We start from the raw sequence: 12,662 nt of genomic DNA, 5'->3' as shown, positions 1-12,662 counted from the left end.
ATGGCTCTTCACACAAAACACGTCTTAGAAATTTTAAATCAATATATTGTCTTATCTGAATGAGCAGTCAGGGTGATTTTCACATAGTTTTGGAGCAAATATTCTAGGGTATGTCATACAATTTTCAAAAGTCTTGTGAAGAAATAATCAGTATGGGTTTCATGGCCTTACACTGTTAGACTTTTCAAGGGTTTTTTACAGTAACTTACTGGCAACACTGTTGCCAGTAAGTTACTGTAATTAAGAGTTACAGTACCAAACCGTATTTCAGTTTTGTGTAATACAGTGCATTACTGTAAAAACGAAGCTAATCAGTACAGTGCATTACTGTAAAAACTAAGCTAATCAGTACACTACTGTAATTATTTTTATTTGTACTAAATATAAATTAGATTTGATAATTTTGATATATGATTAATTTTATTTTTATCCTACATAAGTACTACTTTCATACAAACCAATTAGACAAAGTTATCACAAAATACCATTTTTTTATTTAAAACATTTCATATATATCACAAAATAAACATGCCAATGCTGGAAATGATGTGTGAAATTTTTACACATTAATGGGTAAGTTTAGAGACAACATTTTTTGTGTTAATTTTAACTCATTCATTGTGTTAATGATTTTAACAAAGTAAATATGTCAGAGAGGTTAGCACAAAGATGTGTAAACGTGTTAAATTAACACATTATGTGCTGTCCTTCACTGCAAACATTTTTGAAAACATACATAAAATCATAAACAAAACATTAGCATTTGACTAAATGAATGTAGAGTCATTGGTTGTTTAGCTTATACAAGTATTATAATGAAATATCAACCATTACATTCATAAAACTGCAGAATATAAATACATTAAGCATTCAAAAAGGAAATGTCCAAAACAGGACAAAACACAGTTCTTTTCACAATACAAGATACATAACCCCACCTTAAAAATAATTTCACTTATTTCCAAAAATGTGTTGGATTCATGTACACTGGTGGCCAAAAGAAGTATTTAAGTGGCGTAATGTTTTTGAAAGAAGTCTCTTTGATGCTCAAGAAACATTTATTATTATTATCAATGTCTGACTGTCTACTCCATCTTTTCTACAGCATAGGAGTAAAAGTCATCAAAATAATCTTTAAAAAGCCAACACAATGTTTTTGTCCACCTTTGTGAATAAATGAACTTCTCCAAAGATTGGTTCCTGTTCAGAACTTGATTGACAACATCAGAGTGTTCCCTGGTCTGCATGCGTGCCCACAAACACAAATGTACTCAGTCCTTCAGAGGAGATCCCGGTTCCAACACTATATGTGAGAGAGAGAGAGAGAGAGAGAGAGAGAGAGAGAGAGAGAGAATATTAGTGTCACATTATTTTTAACCTCCTTTTTTGTTAATTTTTATGATTATTTTCACAAAAACTTAAGAATATATATTTGTAAACAGCTTTTGTCAATAAATAGCATACAAAAGAACTAAATTAAATTATGCCAGATTAAATTTTAATACTTACAAATCCTAAATTCTGTCCAAAAATGCTGAGATGCATAGAAAGAAGTTGAACGACTGAAATAGATGATTTTAGCCCATTTCAGCTTGTCTGCAGTGAAGGAGTACCTGTTTGAGACAAATACACAGTAAGATACATGCAAGAAATCACTGTGTGATGATCGTTCTCCTTCCTACAGTAGTTAACCCACCTGTGCGCTGATATTAGGACCTTCCTAGTCAGGTGGAACTGCAATGGTAGAGTCGCTGGCTAATAAAATATAAAAATAATGCAAAAATATAAACTTAAGTTGTTTAGAATGCTAGATTTGGTCTTAGTGAGAGTTTTACTGCAGTGCTTACCTGGATACATTTAATCTGGTGAGACTGAACAAAGACAATGGTCCATCTTCTGATTGGTTCATTTGCTGTGTAATAAAGTTAGACATAATGCAAAGGTCACTTATTTGATATAAAGTTAGCCAATTTTATAGAGATTTTATAAGATATTGTTAGCTACCTAGTCTGCACCAGTGGCTCAAAAGCAATTTTCACATAGTGTATGCTAATCATTTCAGCAAACTTATCTCAAAATATATCACAAATGGGCTGGCCTACCTCTGGAATCTTGCTGGAAGTCACTGGCGCGAATTGGCGCTTTGTTGCAGTTGCCTTTAAACACAAAAATGGAAGTAAATATTAAATTCCATAAAAAAAAAAAACTATAATATGGTATAGTTTGCAAACTAATGCTAAAACTATAAAGGTTCTCATCAGTAGGCCAACATTAAGATATAAACAGAATTTCACATTAGTTTATTCACATTTATTGTTAATGTAAACGCGTTGCTCGTTGGCATATTTTAACTCGACAATTCAATAATCTAACAAAGTGTGTAAAATGAAACGTTAGCTCAGTTTACCATGGTGATCGTTACCGCCATGTTGACGACGAGTAACGTTAGGCTAACGTTAACGTTATAACATACGTTAAACTGGGCACAATCCTGTCAACATACACAGAATGGTTTTTTTTTTTGTTTTTTTTACCTTGCTTGCTGATCTCTCTCTCGGTGAAGTGAATTCCGTCTCTTCCCCGGGCCAGACACGAACGTCGCGATCCAACAAAAGACAGACCCCATTACCTACACTGGATGTCTGTCTGACGCGACACGACAAATCCCAGACAGTGTAGTGATGCGCCGCGGCCGTTATATTTCAGACGTAGTCCGATACGAGTCCAAGCGCTCGCACTAGTTCTTACAAGGGATAAACAGGTTTGCATTTAAAGGTCCGGTCGCTTCAATGTGTCCAATATAGACAGCCTCTGGCTATTATAGCGTTGTAGACACGTGGTGTAAGGCAAAAATTAGGAAATAAAAAGCACGGTGGAATGGTGCCAGCCAGAGAGGCAGTTACGTCAAATACAGTAGTATACAGCCAATTTAAAAAATACAGTAAGTCTCTGTATGTGGTGTTAGACGTCACAGAAAATTCCCATGATGCAATTGGAATCACAGTTATTTACTGTAAAGAGAAATAGCAGTATAATACTGGGGGATTTAAAGTAAATAACTGTAGAAATTACAGAAAAGTCTAACAGTGTATTTCAGTGACATTTTTTTTTTGTATTATCACAAACCACGCATAAATGTCATTATCTCAAAACTACAAACTTTTACATACATGCTGCTGATATATTATTGTAGCAGAGTTTGTGCTAAATACAGTGTAATAAGACTTTAGCCATGACAATGTCACAAGTAACAGAAATAAGCACAAATGTCAGAGCATGTCAGAACACCTCCAGGGCCAGAAAACAGCTCAGACCTCAGAGGGTTAATATACAGGGATGCAAACAGTGCGCTTTTTTAGTATGCGCGCAAGCGTGAACCACTAGTGTTTCTTCTTGCTGCGTATCTTTTACTGTCTATGGCCTGATTGGAGGTAACTAGCTCGTCAAGGGGCTGTTCACATGTTGTGTCTTTTGCGCGCTCAAGTTCGTTATTTCAAATGTAGGCGCGCGGCAAGCGCGCTCATAATTGAAGCGACGCGCTCATTTTTTCCAGGCGCAGCGAGATGAAAACGCCTCAACTTTTCAGAATGTGGCAAGCGCACCGCTGTGACAAGAACCAACATATCAACTTCACCCTTTCCGTAACAACATTGAAAGCTCAGTCAACATAAAGGATGGGAGTGCACCACAAACGGTGTTTTTCTCTTCTCCGTAAATAAATTTTGTAGCAGAGCTACAGCAAGTGTTTTTCGGTGGTGGAAATCTATTAGCTACTAAAACTTTCTTTGTCGATGTGGAGAGCGCAGTGCATGGTTGCATAGCAACAACAGACGCCACGGGAAAATCGGACCGAATTTTACTATTAATAATAAAAGATAAGCTAATGTGCATTGTTTTTGTAAATGTCAGTAATTTATCTTTTTTGACTCATTCTTTTTATAAAAATTATTTAAAGGCTTATGTGAGGTTTATCTTTTTATAAAACCTTTTCTGAAAAATTATTTAAAGGCTAATTTAATCTTTAATTTAATATTCATCAATCCTACCTTGTAACTGTTACCTTCATGTTACTGTTATTTTTGGCCAGAGATTTGTTGAAGGTTTGGCTGAATTTTGGAGAATTTTATGTGCTTTGCTGAATATATTAACAGTTTAAATAAAAAAGCTGAATTGAGAGATTGTGTAACTGAATTTTTAAAGGTCAATACTGGTTAGAAGTGAAAAGAGAACAAGCAAATCCGAAAAGGCTAAAAATTAAAATAAAAAACGGAATTTGATTTTTTTTTTTACGGATTTCATAAAAATGGTGGCACTGAAATAGTCCCCCACAACTGGCTTCATGGTGACAAATGATCATGGCCACCATGCTCCACTAAAGAGAGATAATCACCTCCAGCCAGGTGACGGATGGATTTTTTATGAGCCAGTGAGATGTTTAATTAGTCATGGTAAGTAAACAACCTGTTGAAGCAGAATTTCAGCAGGATAGTTCACCCAAAATTGTCATTAATTCCTCATTAATTGTTCCAAACCCATACGATTTTTGTTCATCTTTGTTCTCATTCAACTTACACAAGTTGACAGTTCCCTAGCACTACAGAATTATTCATATAACAATAGGCCTATATACATTCAACAAGCCAACATAAATACCAACGAACAAACAGAGATATAAAAACAATTGTATGTGCAGTCTCCGTGCCAGTGGTCAAGCACAGTGAATACCTGTGCAAATTTTACCTTCACTTTCAAATTAGTGCCAATTCAGGGGTGACAATTGCTTGAATTATGGATTCATTATTATTTGTAATGAAAAACACAACAACAAAACATTACAATGACAAACTCGCTTAAATAGGCACTATTACATTTTGTTTTGAAACTAAATCTTCTGCCATCATTTTGTCAGTCAGTGAGATGAAGTGGGCGAAATAAGGTGAAATCTGACTCCTGCTGCTGATCTGTGCAGCGAAACCTCATTCGGCTTACCCTGCATTGAGCAGACAAGTTCAGTTTTTAATTGCAGTGTTTGTTCTCTAACTGAACTATATGATTTTTGTGAAAAAATCAAAACGACAGTTTTGCCGTGCCGCGGTGGGCAAGTGTTGCGGCTGAACACCAGTAACTCAACTCAACTCAACTTTATTTATATAGCACCACTAAAAACAACGATTGTTGACCAAGGTGCTGTACATTATTGCACAAAACATTGGCATTAACATCATTTACTACATAAGAATACAGGACAAAACACAGAACATACCAGACACCGCACAAATCAGCTACAATTATAAGCCAGAGAAAAATAGTAGGTTTTGAGTTTAGCTTTAAACTCATGAAGTGTAGTGGCAATTCTAATAAAAGCAGGTAAGCTGTTCCAACGTTTTGGTGCAGCAACGGCAAAGGCTCGATCAGTAACACCGGCAACACTGACTAACGCAGCTAGCCTAATAAAACCATTTTGTCTAAAGCCATTTCAGACATGCACCCCTTTTTAAGAATCCGAAGGCAATTCAAATGTTCGGCTTCATGTCTGAATCTGATAAAAGGCACCCCGGTCACTTTTCACTAACAGTTATGTGTCCCTCTACCAGCGACACCCTCCAAACAGAGAATCCATTCAGATTAGCAAAAGAGGGTGGGATTGATACTAGGCGATTGACAGTTTTGCATGAATGAAATGTATTGATGTAAAGCACATTGGGTTACCGTTCTGTGTATGAAATGGGCTATATCAATAAACCTGAACCTGAACCTGAACCTATTGAATTAGAAAATGAGTTCTGATTGAAGAGGAAGAATTCATAATCCATTGTTTCACCTGTCAGAATAATGCAGTATAGTTCAATACCATCAGTATGTCTAAGGTCTAATTAATAATTACAGTCTGTATAGTGATTATTATAAATAGTGCTAACTGCCCCAACAAGAAACTAAAATGTGAAATCTCACCTTTTCCTTTTTTTATTTTACAGGTTTGATTTTATTTCCCGGAAATTTCACAATTTTGGCCTTATTGCTAAATTTGGTGAGTCCCATAGTAAACAACTGTGAACATTATTTTAATGCATTTTTAAATAGGAATGACTAACACTAGAGAACAGCTTTGAAATTACCACAGAGGTATCCTTGCTAACTTAAAGGGATAGTTCACCCAAAAAATTTTAATTCTGTCATCATTTACTCACCCTCAAGTTGTTTCAAACCTGTATGAATTATTTTTTTCTGCTGAACAAAAAAGAAGATATTTTGAAAAATGTCGGTAACCAAACAGTTGATGGACCCCACTGACTTCCATAGTATTTTTTTTTTCCTACTATGGAAGTCAGTGGGGTCCATCAACTGTTTGGTTACCAACATTTTTCAAAATATCTTCTTTTTTGTTCAGCAGAAAAAATTAAAGTTAAAGAATGATTGCTGTTATCATGCCAAAAAAATAAATCACTATGGATTTTGTTTATCACACAGTAAAAACCTATTCACTTAATTTAAATACTCTGTGAACTAGTATATGAAATTAACAACTTCTTGCTTTAAAAGACATTACTTTCCAGCTGAAGTATTGACAACAAACAACTGTTTCTATAAATTAAATGCAAATATACCATTCTTTTTTTTTTAGTTCCTAGTCTTCCAATGAATGTGGAGATGCAAAGACTGTGGTACTTCTGTTTCACGAAGATCTGAGCTCCTTATAAACATTATAAGCTTGAACAAAGACATTATGGATGCCACCATTTCAACTGTCCTTATACCTGCAAGACACTTTTGAGCCACTTGTCAAGAAGTCATCAGCCCTCCTCACAAACTGAACTGGCCACATTTAAATGTCTCTTATGCAATTGTAATCCACATTCCACTTTGAAAGACTATTTTCTACATATAGCTCAGCATCTGAAAAACAGTGAAACAGTTGATTGTGTGTTTCAGGGTTGTTAACCCTCTGAGGTCTGAGCTGTTTTCTGGGCCCTGGAGGTGTTCTGACATGCTCTGACATTTGTGTTTTTTTCTGTTACTAGTGACATTTTCATGGCTAAAGTCTAATTACACTGTATTTAGCACAAACTCTGCTACAATAATATATCAGCAGCATGTATGTAAAAGTTTGTAGTTTTGAGATAATGACATTTATGCGTGGTTTGTGAAAATACAAAAAAGAATTCTCACTGAAATAAGGCCATGAAACCCATACTGATTATTTCTTCACAAGACTTTTGAAAATTGTATGACATAGCCTAGAATATTTGCTCCAAAACTATGTGAAAATCACCCTGACTGCTCATTCAGATAAGACAATATATTGATTTAAAATTTCTAAGACGTGTTTTGTGTGACAAAGCCATATGCGAAGAGGAGTGATCTTCTCATGAATATGTAAGCTTTTCACACCTGGGAAAGACAAAGACACTCCCCTAACTGCCCTATTAGGAGCGATCAGGCCCTGTCATTCAGAGCAACCTTGCACAAAGAATGAGGAGATTTAAAAAAGAATGGCTTTTAGATTGTTTGGATTTATTTACAACACAACCCAATCCAAAAATACAAATGACAAAAGAGCACATTGAAAACAATGATCCAAAGACAGAGACCTTTGTGCCATTCCTAAAAACATTGTACATACCTTTCATTTCCAAGGTGTTTGATTTTCACTTTACCATGTTCATGTACAGAGACTCATGTGAATGTTGAAGTCAGCAGGACTCAGTTGCATCTGGTCCCTGAAAGAAAGAAAAAAAGAAAAAACTGTGAACATACTGATATCAAGAGAAACTATAGGGCTGCACGATTTTGGGAATAGATTTTAGATTTTTCTGGTTAAAATTTATTTTTAAAATTCACAGAATACACACACACACACACACGTTTCCAACAATATATAATGAACACCAGGTTAGTTGTGCCTTGTAGGCATAGGCTACGCAGTGCTGCATAAAATAATAATAACAATAAATTAAATCTTCCAAAAGATTTCAAGAACAACTACACTAGAGAAAAATATATTGATTATCATATGTTACTTCAAATGTTTCCATTCGTTATGATGATATGAAATGAGATAATAGTAAAAACATAAAGCCTAATGTTTGGTGCATTTTTCCTTTCAAACGCAATCGCGCTCCAAAATATGATACATTAAAACCCACAGCGCGCTCCAAAATATGATACTCAAACCCACAGCGCGCTCCAAAATATGTAGTCTAAATAGTATAATATTCACCATATATCTAGCAACAGTTCAACTGCAATGTGAAGTTTATGCAACAATACCATAAACTAATAAGTAAGAATTTCTTACCTTACATCTTTCTTGTCTTCAAATCGCGTTCTTCTTCTTCTGGGGGTAAATCCAATGTAAGCTCAGACGTGTCTTCCAAACTCGACAAAAAGCAGAGACTTGTGAAGTGTTTTGGTGTTTTGTGTTTGAGGTAACGAGGGCGTTCGCGTTCCATGTGGAGATTTGCATGTGAATCTCTTTTGCGCGAGTGGGCGTGTCGAATTAAAAAGTAATTAGCAAGCGTTTGAGATACTGGACATCCTGTTGGTTTTATACAAATTACTTAAACAGAGAATATTTGTTTTCAGTTTGAATCTGATCATTTAAAAGTACACACTTAAATGTGTATAAAGGTATATGGCTCATAAATGTGTGAGAAGTATTCACTGAGTTTTGTTTCAGTTTATAGACGTGCTCAAGAAAAAAAAGTTCACCGCGACGGAGAGGCAGAACGCACACCCTGTTTATTTTCTTTATTTTACAAAAGCACAATGTTTTGATTTGATTGTAAGTGGACACATACAAAAGTAGAAATATCACAGATAATTTTTTTAGATTTCTTTTTTCTGTATAACCATAAATGACGGAGTAATTTAAGTTTATGTTGCTGCTATGTGAAAAAAATCCAGCAAAACGCGTCGGCGCGTTTCTCGACCTCAGAGGGTTAACACAAAACAAATATTTAGAGACCCCAGACAAATTGGAAAATGAGAGAAAATGTAAAGAAGCGAAACAACCGTGCAGTGGTAAAGGCCAAAATGGACAAGACTTTTTCACTGCGAAGACAGGACATTGTGGCAAAGGAATCAGAAGTGGAAGAGTTGTAGTCAAACTCAAGAACTCACACACCACACAGCTGTATTTACTTACAATTCTTTTTTTTTTTTTATGATCAATTCTGAAAGATCAAAGCTGAATTTATAAGAATAACAACTGTTCCACTTCAAACGTGATTCCTGGCTTCCTTGAACAAGCACCACAGCAAGCTGATAGAGATCAGAAACAAAGGTACTTTGTACTGAATTTTGACCTTAATTATTCGCAGGCTACACATAGTCATCACTCCATTATCTATACCTGACAATTTAATGCTATTCAATACAACAGCTCTGCCATAAGAGTCTTAATGAGTCTTAGTGTTTCAGGACTCTGTTCGGTGTTCAGTGTTGATACTCATTGATTCCTAGAATATTAATTATTTTTGTTATTTCCTTAATTTGTATTGAGTTTTTGAAACCTGTTTTTTCCCTTGTTTTGTAGAGATGTGAATGTGGACCTGCACAGATTGTGATATATCAGTGGGAATTAGTAGGTACGAGTTGCTAAAACATATCAGATTAATTCATGGGAATTATGGGTGTAAATATTGATCTTGTATATACACAGACTGCCCATGTACTTTCACATCATGGAAGAGTCTTTTGAGCCATACTTAAAGCCCATGCAAAAAAAGCATGAGTTACTTTAATGATGTCTTTACTACTTTCTGGGCCTTGAAAGTGGTAGTGGCATAGGCTGTCAATGGAGGGACAGAAAGCTCTGATTTCATTTAAAATATCTTCATTTCTGTTTTGAAGGTGAACGAAGGTCTTACAGGTTTGCATCGACATGAGGGTGAGTAAATTATGAAAAATTTTATTTTGGGGTAAACTAACCATTTAAAGCAGGGATGTCCAAACCTGCTCATGTAGGGTCAATGTCCTGCAGAGTGTAGCTCCAAACTACCTGGAAGTTTCTAGTAATCTTGATTATCTGGTTGAGATATATTTAATTGAAGTTAAAGCTAAACTCAGCAGCACAGTGACCCATAGAGCAGGATTGGACACCACTAGTTTAAACCGTTTCCAGATTTGGTGTTTTCTGCTTATTATTTACTTGTTCTAGATCTGGTCTTGCCATTCTTTATGTGTTGTCTGTTTTTTTTTTATAATATTCACTTTTGATTAATGATTTCACATTATAAAACTATCTACCACTACAAAACTACAACTTGAATTTTAAACTAAAATATATTTTTCACAGGAAACTGAAGATGGGAAAAAAGGGGTCTCTATGTGTTGGAAGATAACACCCAAACAACCACACCAATGATCCAGAACATTGCTGTTGAACTGGAGGAGGTTGTTGTTCTGGAAGGTCTCCCTGATCCCTCTACTGCTCTGGCATACCTGTTTGGCCTTCTCTATGCTCTCAACTTTTCCTATCCTAAAAACCTTAAGTACACTTTTGATACCATTCAGACTGTGTTCATGGAGCTAGGGTCTGGATGCACCCAACGTTAGTGGTGCAACGGATCATCATTGATCCGTGATCCGTTCGGATCAATATCTTCGGTTCGGCACACATGTGATCCGCGGATTGATTTCTGAAAAAAAAAAAAAGTTCTGCGCATGTTCAGTCCACACACAGTGTGATCATGGCGAGCGGAGGAACGGAGGAGCTTGAACGCCCCGCGTCATTTAAATCACCTGTATGGGAGCATTTTGGCTTCCCTGTCAAATACAATGATGAAGGAAAGAGGTTAGTGGATAAAACCGTGACGGTGTGTAGGCACTGTGGCACAAGAAAGCAATATGACAGTGGAAACACATCAAGCATGGCCACGCATTTGAAGCGACATCACCCCGGTGTTTTACTGACAGGAGTGAAAACGACGAAGGCTGCTCAACAACCGCTTATCACCGCGGCATTTAAGCAGCCCCTTGTTGCACAATCAGACCGGGCTAAAGCCATCACAAACGCTATCGGTGTGTTTATAGGTGCAGATATGAGGCCATATTCGGTTGTGCAAAACGAGGGCTTTAAACACATGCTGAAAGTGCTTGAGCCACGTTACGACATTCCGTCGCGCACCCACTTCAGCGAAAAGATTGTGCCAGATCTTTATGAGCAGGAGAAGAAAAAAGTTGTGGATGAACTATCCCGAGCATCCTCTGTTGCGCTCACGACAGACGGGTGGACGTCCAGGGGAACGCAGAGCTATGTGACGATAACCGCTCACTTCATCACAGCAGACTGGGAGATGAGAAGTCCGGTGCTGCAGACACGCCCCCTCTACGAGAGTCACACAGGCACTCATCTTGCGCAGGTACTGACACAAGCAGTGGAGGAATGGAAGATAAAGAGGCCCAGTACTAATATCCCAGTCACAACTGATAATGCCAAAAATCTAATAAATGCAGTGAATGAGGCAGGACTGGGCCCACAGATAGGGTGCTTTGCACATGTAGTGAATTTGGCATCACAGAAGAGAATCTCAGTCAATAGGATGGACCGCCTCCTTGGGAGGATCAGGAAGGTGGTTTCCTACTTCCACCGAAGCACAACAGCTGCTCATGTGCTTAAGACAAAGCAAGAAATGCTGAAGCTGCCTACTCATAAGCTCATACATGATGTCCCAACAAGGTGGAACTCCACTTATGATATGTTAGAGCGTTATCTGGAGCAGCAGGCAGCTATATACTCTGCATTGACCGACAAGACCCTGAAGAAAAATATCAAAGACATCATCACCCTGTCTGATGATGATGTGAGAGTGGCAGAGGAGGTCCTCCAGGTGCTTAAACCCCTCAAAACTGTTACATCTCTGCTGAGCACTGAAACTTCACCATCTGTGTCAATGATCCTGCCGCTGAAAACAAGGATTCTACAATCCATGGCTCCAAGTGTGGAAGACAGCACCATCACTCGAGATGTCAAGATTGCCATTAGAGAGGACCTGGAGCCCAGATACACTTCACCCCCTACTCTACAGGACTACCTTCACAGATCTACTGCCCTGGATCCGAGGTTCAAGTCCCTGTCTCACATGGACCCTGCCCTACGCCAGAGGACATACAGTGACCTCACCACTGAGATTGTGAGCAGTCTGGGCACTGAAGACTGTGATGAGGTAAAGAAAAATAATATTATTTAAAAATGATAAATTTAAATCTAAATAAATTTTTTATTTTCAGTAATAATGGCTTTTATTAAATGTTATTGCCACATTTTTCATGTCTATGTGAAACATGAAAATAAATAATAGGTTTAATTAATCAACTGCAGGGTCAAGCTGCAGAGCCAACAGGAGCAAACTTGGACACATCTCCTCCACAAAAGAAGTCGGCGATGGCAGAGCTTTTTGGAGAGACCTTTGCCAGCAAAGACATGGACAGCAAGACTTCTGCTGACATCATCAAAGAGGAGGTGGCATCCTACCTGGCAGCAAGCGGCATTACAGTGGATGGTGATCCACTGACATGGTGGAAAAGTAATGAGTGTAAATACCCTCATATTGCCAAGATGGCAAGATGCTATCTATCTGTGCCAGGCTCTTCAGTTCCTTCCGAGAGAGTGTTCTCAACAGCAGGGGACATAGTGACTGCAAAGAGGTCCACACTCTCCC

At 37.4% G+C, this 12,662-nt stretch overlaps 2 long non-coding RNA genes across 2 annotated transcripts in view; both read right to left on the bottom strand.

Moving 5' to 3' along the window:
• The window catches only part of LOC309484291, a 68,575-nt gene that overhangs the window by 34,921 nt on the left and 20,992 nt on the right, over positions 1 to 12,662 (bottom strand). The gene's annotated exons all lie outside the window — the stretch shown is intronic.
• Positions 596 to 2,224, bottom strand: LOC309484356. Its single transcript, XR_014200856.1, has 5 exons — positions 2,103 to 2,224; positions 1,848 to 1,912; positions 1,697 to 1,755; positions 1,510 to 1,613; positions 596 to 1,303 (listed from the first exon to the last, which is right to left on the bottom strand). It is a non-coding gene; the product is annotated as an uncharacterized lncRNA (long non-coding RNA).

This window comes from Leuciscus leuciscus (genome assembly GCF_965113295.1).
Source record: "Leuciscus leuciscus genome assembly, chromosome: 20".
Taxonomy (NCBI): Eukaryota; Metazoa; Chordata; class Actinopteri; order Cypriniformes; family Leuciscidae; genus Leuciscus; species Leuciscus leuciscus.
The sequence above is the reverse complement of the archived record's forward strand: the minus strand, read 5'-3'. Positions and strand labels throughout refer to the sequence as shown.